We start from the raw sequence: 20,082 nt of genomic DNA on the forward strand, positions 1-20,082 counted from the left end.
TAATCGCTTGTTGGACTTAGGGGAGGTCAACTCGCGTATATACCAACTTTCAAGTCTCTAGCATCAATAGTGCCTAAAATATAGCCAAATTTGAAAAATCACTATATCTTCAGGTTCGATTTGCCACGCCCCTGTAGGCGCAGACATAAAAAATTATAGAATTATAGCATTAGCTCACGTGCGAAATTTCAACGTTCTAGCTTTAGAACTTTAGGAGATACAGTTTTATCTGATTTGCCACCCCCCAATGGACGTGATATATCCACCTTAGCTTTTCGGACTTGGGGGGTCAACGCGGATCTACATACCAAATTTCAACTTTCTAGCTCTTCAACTAACACGATTTCTGGTATATCGGATGCATTTTCCGATTTGCATTTTCCGATTTGCATTTTCCGATTTGCATTTTCCGATTTGCCACGCCCCTAGTGGGCGGATCGGGAAAAATTTAACACTTTATAAATCGGAGTTATACACGAGTATGTGTTCCAAATTTCAAATCTCTAGCTTCAATAGCGGCGAAATGAACGGCGTTCATACGGACAGACGGACGGACAGCAAGACGGACATTGCACAAAACCAATATACTAATTCACTTCGTGAATGAGTATAAACAGTCGGGTGACACAGCCACAGACGTCCCAAATGAGTGCGAGTGGGACAGACTATGAGGCCATTAGATATCGTTCTTGTCTAAATTTAGACGTCTGTGCGTTTCACTTGCAAGACAAAAATAAATATACATGAGTAAAACCAAACGTAAACAACACAAGGAAAATACGACTCCTTAAATCGGGCGCGACCAACTGCATCATACTCGTTCGCACCTTAAAGCAGTTAACAGTTTGTATTCGGAATACAATATTTACGGATTAAGTGTGTCAAAATCAGTTATAAGTCTATCTTCCAATTTGACAAACTTGAGAAATTGGTTTATCCATCTGAATAATGAAAGCATTTCATAAACTGAAAAAAAGCAGACACTTTTTTAACACCGTGAGCGAGTATACAATGCCAACTAAGATTGTTGAAATTAAGTTACTAGTACTGGTCTTTAATAGTTATAAAACAGAATATACTATGGACCGCCATTTCTTGACAATGTAAAACCAAATATACTTTTAACAGTTCGACGAAATTTTCTGCTGCGAAAACAAAATAAGAAACTATCTATTCTTTGTATTGCCAGATCACAAGATCGTCGCGACCGTCGATCTAAATTGTTTTCTACTTTCGGGGCAGTGAATGCCATAGCGTCGAAGTGTTGGACGAAGGAGATCGGAAGGGCTTGAGGGCCCTATAATATGTAAAACAGCAAAGCAATCTACCGGATAACAGATATTGTCTACAGAAATAGCCTCACATGACATTTTAAAAACCCGTATGTATAAGTAGTAAAGAATTTCACTTCAATCATGGGAATAGGAAAAACTTTTTAATATTTTTTGTATGCCCTAAATCCATTGAAAATGTATATATATTTGCACAATAATGAACTGTTGCTGTGCTACAAATACATCATATATTATATATTGTCGTATATGTTCTTAATTAAGCTATAACAAATATAATTTCTTGAAATTAGACTATAAAATAAAGACTTTTTAATTAACAAATTAATTGATTTAGATAATTAATTGATAATACATTTTCACCTACACACGCATATGCAACTAATATCGTCCCACCATCTCCCACATTATCAATCTTGTGTCACGCTCCTCCCCCAGCGGAACCGTCCCTTCCCACACCGTCGTCTCTCGCTCCGCTACCTTACAACAAAATTGTATTTATAAAATGCATTCTTGCATTAAAAATAGCAAGGGAAAATTTTCAATTCTACACATAAAATAAAATAAATAACACAAGATACGCACTTCTTAAAAGGAGGAGGAGAAAAGGGAGATAACGAGATTCTGGTTCAGATTCAGAAGAAGGCACGTCGCTCTAGTTTTGAATTCATTTATACTTTTTACATTGCTTGGGATTTTCGTACCGAAATTCAATAGTTGGAAGCAGTCCACATGTTTACCTATTTATGATCTTTAAATATCGATATGTGATCAAATGCTGGTAAAGGTATATCGTCATTATGGACGTACATAACATATTAGTAGCTCAAAAAGAATTAGACTATTCGGGCTTTAGGACCGCCAAAACTTATTATCCAGAGTTAACACTCTTTTAAAAAATATACTGTTGTCCGTCTGTCTGTCCGTATGAACGCATTTGGAACGAATACTCGTGTATATCTCCAATTTAAGAAGAAGACTCTAGTCGAGACTGCTCGACTAGGAGATACCCTGAACGCTCCAATCAGTCTGCACTCCTTTTAGGCACACATACATACACACGCACGTACTAGAATACGCTCTGCTAACTGCGCAGTAAACAGCGACTGTGCTTGGGCTGCGCTGCAGTGTGGGCAATATTATATAAATTTATTTGTTCAATAATTTCATTTCTAGACGTAAGCAAAAGTGTCTAGTACTTGAAATACGCCATTTATAAAGGTGAGGGTCAGGCGGAGGATATAGGGGTGAGGGGTAAATTACAACCAAAACCTATATCGACTCCTCATCCTCACCTTTGTAAAAGGTGTATTTCAAATATTAGAGACTTGTGCTTAAATGCATTCATATCCATGTTTTAATCATAATCTAAAAGTTGCATGACGATAGTTCATCGGAAAGAAAAGCTAAACAATTCTATTTCCAAGGTAAGCCCACACGGCCGCCAATACGTGTTTATGCGTGCGTGCGTATGCCTGTGTATGTGCGTGCTTGTGTGGATTTGCGAATTATTATTGAAATATCAGTTGCTTGTAGGGTTGAGGGGATCTCGTAGTCGAGCAGTCTCGACTAGAGCTTTCTTACTTGTTTTTATGTTATTATAAATTCATATGTATATGTATTTCTTTGTTTTAAAATGTTGAGACTTTTGTAACTGTCTCGCTTGCTTTCCCCTCTTCTGTCAACTAAACCAATAAAGCAGACTGTCTTTAACATAGAATGCGAATTACAGCCATAATCCGCGACTTTAATTAATTCCTCTCTGCCCGGGACGCAGAATGCAAACATTTTGATATTTATATCATAAATTGGACAAAATACCTCAAAAGCTAACGCCGCATTGTATGTATGGGCAATAGAAAATTAAATACAACATACAAACAAACAAAAAACAGCTTTCCCAATTCAACGTCGACATAGACACACATATAGGAAAGCTGCGCTATCACAAAATGGAAACTCTCGCAAGCCCGTTTTTCAATGGGTAACGACGACGTCGCGACGCCTGAGGAATTCCATTAAAAACATTCCAATGTAACGCTTACGCACATTCCCAGCCACTTTTCAGATAGAGGCAGCAACAACAACAACAGTGGCAGGCATTATACACATTATCATACATATCATACAATGATCTTGATTATTGTCATTAGCTCGGCAGCTGTTGGGGGACTACAAAACGGTGTTATTGTTGAACTGATTGAACATGAACACATTGAACACATGTTGATGTTGACTGGAATAATGCCGATTTCCATTGTTTTCCAGCACTTTACTCAAAACATAGCTCTAGGAGCTAAGCCACGGGTATTATTTCTCTGCGCGCACACACACACACACACACATGGTTCACTTTCGTGAATGAGTATAAAAATGTGTTAGAATATTTTGGATTTTAGTCGAGTCTTTATTTATTTAGTGTTTATCTTATTAAAAGATCTTTAATCACATGTAGTTCGGTATTCACATCGTTTTTTGAACCAAAACAGCTCATACCAGAAACATTGTTCCGGCCGGAGCTAAGCATCGACAAATGACGTTCTTCGAGCATTCAGCTGTGGTCTAATTGCATATGCTTAACGGTTAATGCTTGATGTGGCCTCTTCACTATGATATCGCCTCACTCGCAGGTGATTAATGGGGTGCCATCAGCCGCACCAGCATCAGCAGACTCATACAGTTGGCTAACATAGTGGCGTGCCAGCTGGCAGGCGTCAAGCCAATGACGTCTCATTGCCCTCCCCGCATCACTCTGGCTCACCCGCACCTTGTTGCTGCTGTCTGCCTCTTTGCTTGCTCTGCAATAGAGGCTGCGCGCATGCGCCTTGCCTGGAATGCGGAAGCAATTCTGATCTACTGTTGATGCTTTATTTGTTTTGTGCATTTGTGTGTGTGCAACGAGCGCGAATAATTGCTGACAAGGCACGAGACTAGGGAAATTGTCTTTCAACAAGTGGTCATGAAACGAATTTATGACTATCTGCATGCATACATATGTACATATCTATACGTGCATATATATACACACATACATATGTAAGGCAACAAAGAGTATATGTGATGTGTTTTAACATAATATAACATAAGTTGAATTATGTGACAGAATTCTCAAATATACATTTGTATGTATTGTATGTATGTATTCTCGGAATTCTTACCATTATTACGATCTAAAGCCGTTAGTTGTATATCTTCTATTCTGATTCGCACTGCTGCGAGTTACCGTAACAGAATAACTGACATAACTCGCCTGATTTCTTTCTCTTTCTGTATCCCTGCCTATCTGTGTTCGTCTACCTGTCTCTCTCTCTCTCTCTTTCTCTCTCCAGAAGCCACAAGTAAGTCTTGCTTGGCTCTCCGATTTACTTTCTCTTTCGCTTTGCTCCATTCCAACGCGATGCGACGACGACAACTCATTCTCATTCGCACGCCGTTCACATAACTTAAAACGTGCTTTTCACATTATACACTGCATTCACAGCATCCACAGACGGGCAGGCATAGCAAGGGCCATCGACTTCACGGCTTCATCTTTGCATTCTTGACTGCTGAGACAGCAGCAGCAGCAAATTCTCTGTCACTCGTCCTCTCTTTTCCGTACCCAGCGAAAAAGAGTGAGACCTGAATAATTTTATGGCATGGTAACTGTTTCTGGCATTGATCACATAAAGCAAACACTGCACGGGGATTGCGACGCAAGGGGCTGGCGGGAATGTGCGTTGTGTGAGTGGGTAAGCATGAGACTACTTCATTGGCATATGTTTATGTATGTATGTATGTGAATTCGTAGAGACTACTGTAATTAATTATTGGTGGCTATATGACGTCTCTTTCCGTGCCCCCTGCCTAATGCTCTACATTTGTCCTCTAGTGTCACCAATCATCGGACCCGCAGTTTGCTTCTTTTTATTGTCATGAATTGGGTTAATCGTTACATTATTTCCTTTTCGTGTGTTACACCATTCGTGCCAGCGACTGCGATGCCAAATGCAACATAAGTCAGCCATCAATCAAGGCGAAAGCGGAAATAAATGTAGAGTAATCGTGTGCTCTCTTGGAGAGAATAGAATACAAAAGTTCTAGCAGCCAGCTAATAGCTAGGAGGCTTTCGGCATTTGCACCGGAAGTGCGTCGAGCTATGCAACGGACTGAGCACCCTCGTCTCACGCATGTGCTAGCAACAACAAGAACAACAACGCCAATAAAACAGATAGATGAAGAAGCACCGCCTTCAACGCATCGAGTCAGTTCTTTAACCTAGTACCCAGTACCCCAATCCCAAACACAATTACAAACAAGTGAGAAAACTCTAGTCGACTAGATACTACCCTGAACCAAACTAATAAAAACGCACATTTAGTATGGTTAAAATTTCAATTTCGATGTATTTAAAAATATAATTGAAATATAAAACTCATTTAATTATAGATAAAAAATTTTTAAGCAATAAAAAAAACTTGCTACGCACACACACATATATATATGTAGGGGTGGCGTGTAAATTTTAACAAAAATCGAAATCGTATAAAATGCATCTTCATATATGTTTAAATTTTAGATGTAGGAGATATAATTTAACTGATTTTTGATAAAGTTTTTTATCGATAATAAAATATCGGGAGTAGTTATCGATTTTTAGTGATAAACTCGATATGCGCGCGCTATGTTATGTTTTAGTATGAATGTTTTAGTTAAAACTAATACTTTTTTTGGCCACCGTTGACATATATGACTGCTCCCAAGCGTCTGTTCATCGATTGGACCAGGTTTCTGACATATTCCACTGGAATATTTTACCATTCCTCCAAGTTTTCAGCTCAGTTTTATTCTTTGGATGCCTCTTGGCGGTCCTCTTCTTCAGATAAGCCCACAAATTCTCAATGGGGCTTAAGTCCGGGCTATGACCTTATGAAGTAGCCAGCACCTCACAATTCCCATTTTCAATGGGCTCAGGGTATAATAAATATATATTCATTGTGGCTAATAGAAAATATATTAAATATAAGGGTATATACATATGTATATATACATACATATTCAGAATACATATATACTTAAGCAATACTAAGCAATTCACTCGCTCACTCTTTTTATCTGACTCTCACGACATACAGATGTATACATATTTGTTTGCTCTTTACTCTATCTGTCTCTCTAACACACTTTCCGTAAAGTCTTTACTGCTGGAGCTGCTGCAGCATTCCATTCCCGAATTCGAGTTCCTAGCACGATACTATCGAAATATCAATCAGATCTGATTCACGTTTCACAGCAATTGCGAATATTAATATAATAATAATTGGTTTTTAGTCTTTCATAAGAATTGCTCTCCTATCGGTCTAAATGCCTCTAACTAACTGTAAATGTAACATTGAACAAATAAGAACGTTCCAGTCGGGCGTTACTGACTGCGGAATACTCATTCACACTCCATCAGAAATTTAGAAGCTCCAATACTGTAGGAAATTCTCGATTTTCTCGATTTGACACGCCCCTACTGGGCGTAGACACTTCATTTTAGCAATTTCATAGAAGAAGCTAACCGTAACCAAACTGCAAAACTTGGATGCTTGAGCTTCAAAAATGAGAAAATTATTTCGATAAGCAACTCCCCTAAAAAGGCGTAACAATATTTTTTGGGGAATCGATAGAGGAGGTTATTAGTAAGTTTAACTTTTGCGGATTGCCACGGCTCCTATGGGCGAACATATATCCGCTAAAGCTTTTTCGTCTTGAATGGTCAGTCCGAGGAGATAGTTTTATCCGATTTGCCATTCCCATTGCATAGATATATCCGCCATAGCCCGTTCCGAATTTCAGCTTTCTAGCTCTTCAACTAATACGCCTTCAGGCATACCGGCAAATGTATTTTCCGATTTGGCACACCCCTAGAGTATAACAAGTAAGAAAACTCTAGTCGAGACTGCTCGACTAGGAGATACCCTGAACCCTCCAATCTGATATTCTACTCACTCTACACTTCGTTTAGGCACATGTACATACACACGCACGTATTAGAACGCGCTCTGCTAACCGCGCAGTAAGCAGCGACTGCGCTTGGACTGCGCTGCAGTGTGGGCAATATTAAACGAATTTATTTGTTGAATAATTTATTTTCTAGACGTCCAATCTTAATGAAACTTTCAGAACATACTCATAATGTTCAAATGAAATGAATTCCAAAGCACAAGTCTCTAGTAGTTGAAATACGCCTTTTACAAAAGTGAGGGTAAGGGGGTGAATTTAGGGGTGGGGAGTAAATTTTAACAAAAACCGAAATTATATAAAATACACATAAGTCTACATTAAAAATTTGAAAGCTCTAGCTCTAAAGGTGTAGAAGATATAATTAAAAAACTAGCTTGCGATAAGGTTTTTAATCGACAATAAAATATCGGGAGTTGTTATCGATTTTTAGTGATAAACTCGATATGCGCGTGATACACACGGGAGAGATCGACGCGTTCATACATACGGACGGACGGACGGACGGACAGACAGACGGACAGGGCTAAATCAACTCAGCTCGTCGCCCTGATCAAGAATATATATACTTTGTGGGGTCTGCCACGCCTCCTTCTGCCTGTTACATACTTTTAACAAAACCATTATACCCTGATTTCCCATTTTCAATGGGTTCAGGGTATAAAAATCAGAATGTCACCGAACCGACGAAGAGAGCTAAGCAGAAGAGAATGCGTAATGTGAAATGTGCAATGTTGACTGTGGAATGCAGAATGCAAGCCACTTGTCTATCGGGCCTTGTTGTTGCTGTTGGCTAAGCAAGTGAGAAAAGAAGAGCGAAGTCGACATTTCCGGCTGCCGATGCTGCCAATGCCGAGTTACAATCGATTCGATGCACTTTCTTTTGCTTTCGAAAGAAATCGCTTGTAACAACAAAGTGTCATTTGCTAAAATCTGTAAAGTCAGTTAGACATTAAGTTGCGCGAATAAATGACTTTATAAAAGGGCAAATTTAGCTGAAGAAACGGAATGAATAAATAGACAGACAGCAATTGCAGCCAGGTTTCTTTTCTTTTCTTATTTGTTTCGCTATTTCCTTCTTATTCATTCTTACTTTCTTTAGGAAATTTTTAAATTCAGTCTTGACGGATTGCCCAACTCCTAAGCTATCATTGTCGGGGTATCTATTTCTTTATCTCTCCCTCTCTTTCTGTATTCCAATTTGGCAATTCTAAATATTTAGCCTATAATTTTTACTTACTTTATTCCTTTAATGTTCTCCTTTGGCTCTTCTCTTATATGTGATTCGGTTGATTTGCTGTTATCATCGCCCGTTCCTCTTAAGGTTTCAACTCCTTTTCGGTTTCACATTTATTATTTTATATTGGCATTTCGAGTATTCACCTCATTCTAGCAATGCATTATTTCGTACCTAAAAAAAAAGTAAAAAAGTTACATTCATTCCATTTTTATCATCATATTCATGTATCGCACATAACGGAAAGAGGCCACGTGTTTTTCAATTACATTTTCAGCTTAAGAGTACAGTCCAACTCGTAACATAAACTAGTTATTTGAATTTAAGCAACCAAAGTTCTAGCCGAGACTGCTCTGATATTTCAATAATAATTCGCACACACACACACACACACGCATACATACATAGGCGACTGCGCTTGGGCTGCGCTGCAGTGTTGGTAATATTATGAGAATTTCCTTGTTGAATAATTTATATATAATTATATAATAATATCTAGTATTTGAAATACGCCTTTTACAAATATGAGGGTGAGGGGGTGGATGTAATGGTGGGGGGGGGGGGGGGGGGGGGGGGGGTAAAAATTAACAAAAATCAAAATTGCAGACTCTAGCTTTAAAGATGTAGGAGATATAATCTTATAACTGAACCCATTGAAAATGGGTTGCTTGAGTACATCTAAATAACTAGTTATCCATATCTAATTATAGTTGCGATTTTCTAATAGCTTTCTATTTTATTGCACTTTGGCGTATACAGAATAAGGGACTTCTTTTTGATTTAGATTCCTTTATTTAGAATTTAGTGTTTACATTTTTCTATTTCTAAATTTTTATATACATATATCATAATGTTAAATGCATGAATATCGTGACACGACATTCCTCGTGTTCACGCGATGCCTGTTACAAGCCTTACGCTAAATTGTTATTGAAAAGCAAAAAATGGAATTGTTGGTATTTTTTCTAAAATGCAACACAATATGACATCATGATAACGGTCGGCGCATAAACGTAATAGTTGTGAGAGACTGCAGAAATACAAGACGTGCACAAAACCAACAACAACAAACGCAAACAACTACAAAAACGATTGACGGCGTTGCCGGCAGCAGAAGCAGCCGCAAGAGCAACCCTCAAGATGACGTTGACCCCGAAAATGATGCAAAGCATAATGTGTGAAGCGGCGAATGTGTATGAAAACAAAGTAAAATCTAATAGCAAAATACAGCAAGTGCGAACGAGAAAGCGCATGCATACAAACACAGAGAGGAAGCATCAGTCGGAGTTCCCGAGAGCAAGAAACGCCGGGTCGACGTCAGCGTCGGCATCTGCGTCTGCGTTCGTAAGGATAGACGTGTTAAACGCAATGCGTATAAAAACATGCAGACGACAGCAGGATAACAAAAGTCCGAATCCAACCACATTTAGGCGGCGACCAAAACAGGCAGACAGAGCAACAGAGAGAGAGCGAGGCCTCTCTCTAAATAAGCAGCAGAGGGAATGCGCATGTGCACTGAAATTAACGATTTGCTGTGTGTATGTATGTGTTACTGTTGCTATAAGGGCGGAAGCTAGGTATTCAACAGCGTACAAAAAAAAAAAAAAAAAAAAAGACACGAGCGTTGCCGTCGGGCGTTACCAACTGCAGAATACCTATTCACATCCCATAAGCAATTTAACAGCTTAGTTTAGCTCTAAGTATTACAGCAACAGTAGTAGAAAATTTATTTTCTTGTTTATGCTTACGCTTCTAAAATGTGAAAATTACGAGGTATTATCGAAAGATAGCCCCGTCTCTAAGAAGGTGTAATAATTATTTTGGACTCATAGATAGAGCAGGTTACTAGTAACTCAAATATCAAAATTTGAAGCATCCAGCTCTTATTCTTTAGGAGATATAAACTTTTGCGGTTTGCAAATATATCTTTATGATTGTGGGTGGTCAGCCCGAGTATATATACCAAATTTGAGGTCCTAGCATCAATAGTGTCCAAAATATTGTAGAATTTGAGTACCACGCCCCCTTCGCCTCAAATACTAGACACTTGTGCTTCGGAACATACACACATTTAAACATGATTAAGCTGCAGCTGCAGTGCAAAATGATTGGAATATCAGCTTGGAGAATTGAGGGTATCTCCTAGTCGAGTAGTCTCGACTAGAGCACTCTTACTTGTTTCAATGATCTTAATAGAATCATAATATTAGCTTACGTTAAAAAATTCAGCGTTCTAGCTATAAAGCTCTAGGTACAGATACAGTTTTATCCGATTTGCCACGCCCCCAATGGACGTAGATATATCCGTCATAGCTCGTGATCCTGGGTGGTCGACGCGGATCTACATACCAAATTTCAGCTGTCTAGCTCTTCAGCTAGTACTAGTATGATTATGTATGATTTCTGGCATAGGGGAAAATGCATTTTCCAAGTGGACGGATCGGGAAAACCTTAATACTTTAAAAATCGGAGATATAGACGAGTATGTGTTCCGTATTTCAAGTCTCTATCTTCAATAGCGTCAAATAAATTGCGTTCAAGGCAGACATTGCACAAAACCAATATACCTATTTAACTTTCCTAAATGAGTATAAAAACAAAAACAGCAGCAACAACTAAAACGAGTGACAGTACAGACAAACAAATAAACGAAAATGTTTCACATGCAAGCCGCCAAATTTTGCAGTGAGTGGCGCGCCGCCACCGCCGTCGTCACACCGCTTATGAATGAAGGCGGACGCCTCTCGCATGCCTTGCATGAGACTGTGCTTGTGTCTGTGGCTGTGACTGTGTCGGTGCCTGTGTGTGCCAAACAGAGGGAGGTTGAGAGCGCGCACAAAATGGTGTCGTTGGCCCCTGTCTGGGGCGCTCTGTTGTAAAAATGTGGTACAGTGACTACCAAAAAATACTAGCAAATCGTAGTATAGTAAAACGGCCTACAGCTAAAGAGTGAGAGCAGGATAAACGATGCATTCGACATCAGAAATACGTAAGCAGTTTTAAGTAGCAAACTTTGTGTGTGCATATGCATATACATATACGAATATATGTGTGTGTGTGCAGTTGTAGCGTAGCGCGACGCCTGTTGTTTGGCACCTAAATGTAACAGACCATTGCGAAAATGTCTAATAAGAAGCATGCACTGAAGACGCCTAAGGTGGGAAGGGGTCTAACGGGTCTAGACATATGTATGTACATGTAAAGCCATCGCCTATGCACGATAATCCAATACAAATTTTGCACATCCACAGAGAATAACATTTGGAACCAGAGATAGCAAGAGAGACAGAGAGAAAGAAAGAAAGAGTGGATTGGTGGAAGAGCGCTGAAAACAAGGCAAAAATTAATTACATTAAAAAAAAAAACGGACACAAAACAAAAGCAATAATAACAAAGTGCACTCGTTAAGTTGTCAGCTTCGTCGCCACTCCATTGGGAGCAGCATGGAGCTGAAAGCTAAAAATAAACTTCGTGCGCAACAATGTTGCACTTCCCAAACAAAAAGCGACAGTCAGTCACACAACACACACATACAGGAGTGACAGTGACGCAGCGGTCCATTCCTCTGCCTGTCTTTCTATTCGATTTAATGCGGAGCGTTCACTGTTTGGGGAGGGTGTGGAGCGACGGCGACTGCGTCAGCTCAGCTAAAAGGAGCAGCCGCAAAATATATTGAGTGCGAGCTGGCGCGTGAAGCGCGCAAAAATAAAACAGACGAGTAAGTGGAAGAGAAAGAGCAAGAGCAATAGGAACCAAGCCAAGCCAGACAAACACAAAGAAAGACAACAGTGCGGACGAGTACAGTTAAGGTTAATATCATAAAATGAATTGTGGCATTCACACTCGTAATCACAACATGCTGTTGGCATAAGTGTGCGTGAATGTCTCTGCCTTTGCTCAAAAGTTGATGTATGACTATGTACAACCAAAACATTGCACTTTAACCGCTTATGTCTGCATGCTAGAAGAGCTAACGGTACCAATTATATTTTTTTTAAATATTGCATTGATAACATAACTCATTTTATTTCTATAATTATTTGCATGGCAGATTGTCATTCTGGACAAAAGTATTTTGACATTAATATTTATTAAATAAAAAGTGATACAAAAACTTAACAATGGTGGAAGTAACAAAAATAATAATAAGAATAAAACCCTCCTTTGACATTAGCTATCGTCTAGGGCTAGATCTATCCAAATTTTCGAATGTTTCTGTTGAAACATCCAACTAAAGTCCTCAAACCTTCTTCTTGGGCGTTTTTGATAAGTCTAAGCTAAGTTTTACTTTTGCATAACCCACACATTCCCTATAATATTGAGACCAGCGCTCTGAGGTGACCAATCTAATGTCATGACTTAAATATCCCCCGAAAATTCAGTTATAATGTGGACCTTGCGGCACGGAGCATTGTCCTCCTGCAGTATACATAATTTTCCAATGATCCGGTAACCGGAATTCGATGTGTGGTCAATCAGGACACGAAAATAATTATCTCTTCTTCATTTTCTCCATTTATAATAATCGAATTCGAGAGGCTATTGTCATATGCGAACTCCCAGAGCATTACCGATTCTTCACCATGTGACAGCCGTTCGTACACAGGCCTCTTTTTTTTTTCCATGATACTCAATCAAAGGAACTATCGTCCATCCATAATACTTTTCCCCAGAATAAATTCGACTTGCCTATGAAGGTTTTAGAAAATCGTAAACAGGTTTGTTTATTTTATAGTTAAATTAAGGATATTGAAAGATGTATAACGTAGAAAAAATTTTATGTTAATTTGGTAGTAAATTGCTCATAGATGTGCATTTCATAAGCCTGTAAGGGTTTCCACGGACACCAAAAGTAACCAGTAAACAAGTAAGAAAGCTCTAGTCGAGACTGCTCGACTACGAGATCCCCTGAGCCCTACAAGCAACTGATATTTCAATAATAATTAGCACACACACACGCACTCATACAAACAAATACACGCACACACACACGCATGCAAACAAGCACACGCACGCACATACACATACAAACAAACACACGCGCATACACATACTCACATATACAGGCGATTGCGCTTGGGCAATATAATGAGAACTTATTTGTTGAATAATTTAATTTCTAGACGTACGATCGTAATGAAACTTTCAGAACGTAATCATGATGCTTAAATATATGTGTATACCGAAGCACAACTCTCTAGTATTTGATATACGACTTTTGCAAAGATGAGGGTGAGGGGGTGGATTAAGGGGAGGGGGGGGGGGGGTAAATTATAACATTATAACGTTCAAGCATACGGACAGACGGACGGACAGGGCTAAATCGACTCAGCTCGTCGCCCTGATCAAGAATATATATACTTTGTGGGGTCTGCCACGCCTCCTTCTGCCTGTTACATACATTTTAACAAAACCATTATACCCTGATTTCCCATTTTCAATGGGTTCAGGGTATAATAACTTAAGCGAATTACCGAAAATGATTTTGAAAAGGAATGTCAAAATACAAATTTGTTAAAAATTTATTAACTAACGTCAATTGCGCCAGCAATTCGTCATTCTAGGCAATATACATACATACATGCAACACTAAATGCCCACGCATACTTACGTGGCAGAGTGGCAGCGGGATTGCCTTCCATTTTATAAAATTCTAAAAAGCCCAAAGCAGTCCCAACAACTAATAAAAAAAGAGATAAAAACCAAAAAATCACACACACAAACCACACACACAACACACAACAACCCCACACACAAACCAAACAAACACAAACACACCACACACACACACACACCACACACAACACCAACAACAAACACACACACACCAAAAACACACACACACAACACACCAAAAAAAAACAAACACACAAAACACAAAACAAACACCACACACACACACACAACACACACACAACACACACACCACACACACACACACACACACACACAACCACACACCACACAAACAAACAACACAACCCACACACACACACACACACCACACCACACCACACACCACACCCCCCACAACCACACACACACACACACACACACACACACACACCCACACACACACAACAACACACACACACACACACACACACACAACACCACACACACACACACACACACCACACACACACACAACACACACACACACACACACACACACACACACACACACACACACACACACACACACACACACACACCACACCACACACAACATCACCCACACACATTCACAACACACCACACACACAACCACACACACAACACCCCACCACACACACACACCCACACCCTACACCAACACACACTACACACACAACAACCCCCACACACACACACACACACACACACACACACACATTTTCATTCACACATACTGCAAACACACACAAAAATTGACCGAGTCCAGCAAGGCGAGAAGGAGCGCTCTCTCTGTCACTCTGTCTACTCTGAGTAAAATAATAAAATTGCAACCACGTGTGTTTTTATTGCACCAACACAAATGCAAGTAGACTCTCTTAGGCACATATACACACAGGCATCTTTAGACGTACGCACCTCGGCTGCTTCATGGAGACGTTAAAAAAGAATATTTATACATACATACATATGTACACATATATGCAAACGAAAGTCAATACAAAATGGAATCTTTAAAAACAAGGAAAACAAATGGATGCACAAAACAGAATGCCGAAAACGCATGCAAACATACACACACTCGGAGATAATATAAGGGTGCAGACTCAGGCAATTGTAAAGTGTCTATACAATATGAAGAATAGAAACAACAATCACAATTAAATAGCACAAATGACACTTTCTGATTATTTTATAAGCAGATGTACACAGTTCTTTATTTGTTTTATTGGCTGGAGCAGTTCTTGCAAATGATTCATTCGGATCGCGCACTTCGACTTCAGCGCTAGCTAGTAGCTAGCAGACCGCACTTATCAAGAGTCTAAGGTCCAAGTAAATAGGCACTCCACTGTAAAATCACATAAACAATCACACAGATACGCACACACGCACGCAAATACGCACATTCATGTTTATGTGACCGCCTACGCATAAACAAGAAAGTGTGTGTGCGTGCGAGGCTCACGAAAACAATTGTAATCACAATTATGGTTTTCGCAATGTTTTTTTTTTATACCCTGAACCCATTGAAAATGGGAAATCAGGGTATAATGGTTTTGTTAAAAGTATGTTACAGGCAGAAGGAGGCGTGGCAGACCCCTTTAAAGATGTAGGAGATATAATTTTCAAACTGGTCTTCGATACGTTTTTTTATCGATAAAAATATCGATTTTTAGTGAGAAACTCGATATGCGTTTAAGTCTCTAGCTCTTATATCTTCTGAAATCGACGTGTTCAAACACACAGACAGACGGGCAGGGCCAAATCAACTCGGCTCGTCGCCCTGATCAAAAATATATATACTTTATATATATTTTGAATTATAAAATTAATGTCGAAATCGCTCGCTCATTTAACCATTTAGTATTTTTGTGGAAACCAAAGATAGTCGGAAATACTTTGTTGATAAGCGCATCTTTTAATGAGACGAAATTGCAAAAAAGTTTGAGGAAATGAAAGCAAGCCACTCGATTCGTCAACAGGAATACGGCCATTACCGATATTCAGCAATTGCTTCGAGAAATCATCAGCAACAATGCAACTCTCATATTTACAGACAGTTGAAGTTTGGTTACATATCGCCACAGATTTGATGCTTTGAGGCAAGCGTTTATTTCGTCGGCACCAGTAGATCTTGTCGGAAATCGTTTTACGGACTTCCTCTTTGCTGGGTACTAACGCGGCGCCTTTCTCGGCCGATTTCTCGTTCTTCGTCAGATAATTGACTCGCGATATTCCGTTGCCTAATTGCATCATGGGTCCGCCGGGAAAGATTAGATCTTCTAGGACGCGGCATTTTAATAGTAATACTGAATATGCCCTCGCACAAAACCACATAAAACAATCGAGAAATATAAATATAAATAATTTACACAAATTTATGTTTGAGACAAACAAATACCTGAACTTTCGAGATATTTAGCTTCTGTATGCACGCGTATTATTTTTATCAAATGTGTTTTTTTTTATGAATAGTAAGGATCGCCTGAGGCTGTGCCGTAGACTGACTGACTACATTTGTTTATTTACTTCTATACTATTGTATAATATGAGAGGACCGAAAACTGTCACTGTTATCAAGCCTACTGAGTTTCAATGGAAATTTGAATCTTTGGGGCAAAAACCGCGTTTTTCAAGTATTCGTCAAATTTTTTCAGTATTTTTAAGATCTACTATCCTACTCGTAGCGGAGACAAATCCAACAAATCAAAAACCATGAAAATTGGTCCAGCAGATCTCGAGTTATAATATATATATTTAGATGAATTTTATACAATTTCGATGTTTGTTAATGTTAATTTTCCCGCTCACTAAGGGCGTGCCAAATCGCAAAATGCATTTACCGATATGTCAGAAGTCATATTAGTCGTCAGGATTCAGGGCATCTTCTAGTCGATGAGTCGAGCAGTGCCGAAGTCGCGCATAGAGGACTCTTATACTCCCCGTTCCTACTAGACACTTGTGCTTTGGCAATGTACACACATTTGAACATTATGATTAAGCTCTGAAGTTATTCAACAAATAAATTCGTATAATATTGCCTACACTGCAGCGCAGCCCAAGCGCAGTCGCTGCTTACTGCGCAGTTAACAGATCGCGTTCTAATACGTGCGTGTGTATGTATGGGTAAGTTCAGGGTGATTATAATATCAGATTGGAGGGTTCAGGGTATCTCTTGGTCGAGCAGTCTCGACTAGAGTCTTCTTAGTTGTTTTTTATTTCTTTGTCGATAATTGAACATATGAAGTCATGTGTAAAAATTGATTCTGACAATGCTGAGGACAACACAGCTTTTACCCACAGCTAGTCCTTAAGTCGACGTTAATAAACATATGTGTACATATATAGTAGTTGATATATTATTGACAAGTTTTACTCACGCACGTACATATGTATTAATACATTTGTATATAGTATGTACATCATATCATATATGGGGACAGCAAAAAGGCAAATTGCGTAATAGATACCATTTTCCGTGTGTGCACGCCTTTTAAAAAAGAGCATGGAAATAAACTTGGATCTCAAATACATATATGCTTTAGAAAACACGTCTAAGTTCAAGGCCAAGCAGCCGCAGTATGTAGCATAAATAACAATAACAACAATAATAAGAAACGCAGCAGAGAAAAAATACTGCAAATAACAGCAGCGACAATAACGACTATAAAAAATGTGCTTTAAAGGGTCAATGACACCTGCCAGTTTGTCTCGCTCAACTAACACACACAAATGCATTTATACGTACATGCACACACAAGCATATATACCACACTTGGTCATCACCTCATTTCGCTCTCTTTTCTCTTTTCTTATTATTGTTGTTTGTGTTTGCACACGCGCGCCGTTTAGACATGTGGTCAAACCAATTTTTTTTTCCCTTCTTTTCTTTTGTTGCTGTTGTTATTGTTCCTCCTCGTACTGCTAATTAGTGTGGCCAAATTATGCGCCAAAAAATTTCCAAAAGACTTGCCACATTATATGTATGTATTTGATATATGTATGTACTTGCGTGTATTAGTGAGACCGCCATGCATACATACATCATGAAAAATTACCGATCGGCTCGGCGTTGACGTCGCTGCCAACGTCGCATAAACAATTTCCGGTTTCGCTGTATACAAAACTTGGCTGGTCTCTGTTGTTTTTCAACAATTTTGTTTTTGCGGCAACTTATTTTTGTCACTCAGTCAGAAACACATACAATAGCAAACTTGATTTAAAAATAAATAAATTACACAGAAAGCGAACGCACAAACACAAAAAAGCAATACTTACATATATTCAAGCACATACGGAGAAGCTCGGCAAGAAAATACGCATGTTATATTTTTCGGCAACATTCCTTACGCAGCCGACATAAAAAATATATTATGATTAATACAACGGCATTTTGATGGTGTTTTTTATATACAGTCATACATATGTACACACACAAACACGTGATTTAATAAGAAAAGAGAGAAAAAATAAAAATATAAATGATATGGCTAAACGCACAGCAAATAGCAATGATATGCGAACGAGAGCGAGTACACAGTGGTATGCCAATTACTGTTACGCTTTTTAATTAGCAAATACTTCAAGCCGACTCTCTCCCACTACTACTAACACTGCTGCTAGTACTACTACTCTTACTACTACTACTTACATACGATTTTACTTTTTTACATACAGTCTTATTATATTTGTGTTGTTGCTGCTGTTATTGTTATTGCTATTGCGGTTCTTCACACTTTTGCTTTTTCTACTTTACCAGCACTCACATACAACTGAGCGAACAAGAGTGCGCATTGAAAGCATAATAGAACAGCGTTGAGAACATGAGTGAGAGAACAGTCGAGGCGAGGTTTTTGTTTTGCTACTCTGCTCACAAACACACATTAAATAACACGCACACTAGAAAACGTTGCGTTCCTCATTCACAAATCGAGAGGACGTTGACGGTAGCGGCGGCGACAAAGACGAAATAGAAGATATGATAGATATGAAACAACAACGTAGCGCATAAATTTCTGCTGCGTAGTAATTTTTCGAGTCCGTTTGTATGTATACACAGACAGATATATCATGTATTTACCTTTTTGCATTCTTGTAAACCATTTTCGTTTTGTTATGTTGCACTTTTCACACGTACACGCACACACAGGCAAACACACACAGACACAATAATGCATATGTATGAAAACATTGGCAGGTATATTTGCCTGTAGGCCAAATGAGGCTCACTTATAATGAATTTTTATTTCAGTATCGGTATTAGAATAAAAACGACGCACTTTCCTAGATGTAGCTTTGAATTAACAAATTTTCTTCTTTTTTTTTGCACTTCCTCTTCGTTTAATTCGTGGGCTTTGTTTTTGCGCCGTAATTCCACAGCTCACTTTGTGTACACAATTTTATTCATTTATTTTACCGTTTGTGAATTTCATTTTGCACCTCACGCATACTCACACCTTCACGCACGCACGGACGCACACACATGTACGTTTGTATGTAAAAAATTTATATACATGTGTGTTGGTACACGCATTTGTGATTTCTTGAAATCTACTCACTTTACTTATTTGCTTTTGTAGCTCACTTCTCTTTTGATTTTCTTTATTATTTCTTGATAACTTGAACAAAGCACACATATGTATGTACGTATATATATATATATATATATTTTATATTTGTTGAGCTATTTTGTAAAACGATATTACTTGCCGAAACAAACATCGAGCGTTCACGAAACCTATCACGACGTCCGTATGCTCCAAAAGCCAGACTACGAATGAGTGGCATAACAAAATTGACACGGCGAGCGACCGAGTGAGTAATGGCAAGAGAGAATAAGATTAAGCAACATTCTGAGCAACTACTATGCTGAAAGAGAAGTATCATGCTCTAAAAGAAGGAGTAAGTTTTAAT

General features: G+C 38.8%; 1 protein-coding gene across 2 annotated transcripts in view; it reads right to left on the reverse strand.

The window, feature by feature from the left end:
* The window catches only part of InR (Insulin-like receptor), a 50,767-nt gene extending 30,812 nt beyond the window's left edge, over positions 1 to 19,955 (reverse strand). The window contains exons 1-2 of one of the 2 annotated variants that reach the window (XM_089260976.1): positions 19,728 to 19,955; positions 8,518 to 8,688 (exon numbers count right to left, since the gene is read on the reverse strand). The gene's annotated coding sequence lies outside the window, so the exon portion shown is untranslated. Of the gene's footprint in view, positions 1 to 8,517; positions 8,689 to 19,249 lie in introns of both variants that reach the window. The other variant, XM_089260971.1, reaches the window with a different exon arrangement.
* Between the last annotated feature and the right edge of the window lie 127 nt (positions 19,956 to 20,082).

This window comes from Drosophila navojoa, chromosome 2 (genome assembly GCF_054131105.1).
Source record: "Drosophila navojoa isolate 15081-1374.11 chromosome 2, UAZ_NAV_1.0, whole genome shotgun sequence".
Classification (NCBI taxonomy): Eukaryota; Metazoa; Arthropoda; class Insecta; order Diptera; family Drosophilidae; genus Drosophila; species Drosophila navojoa.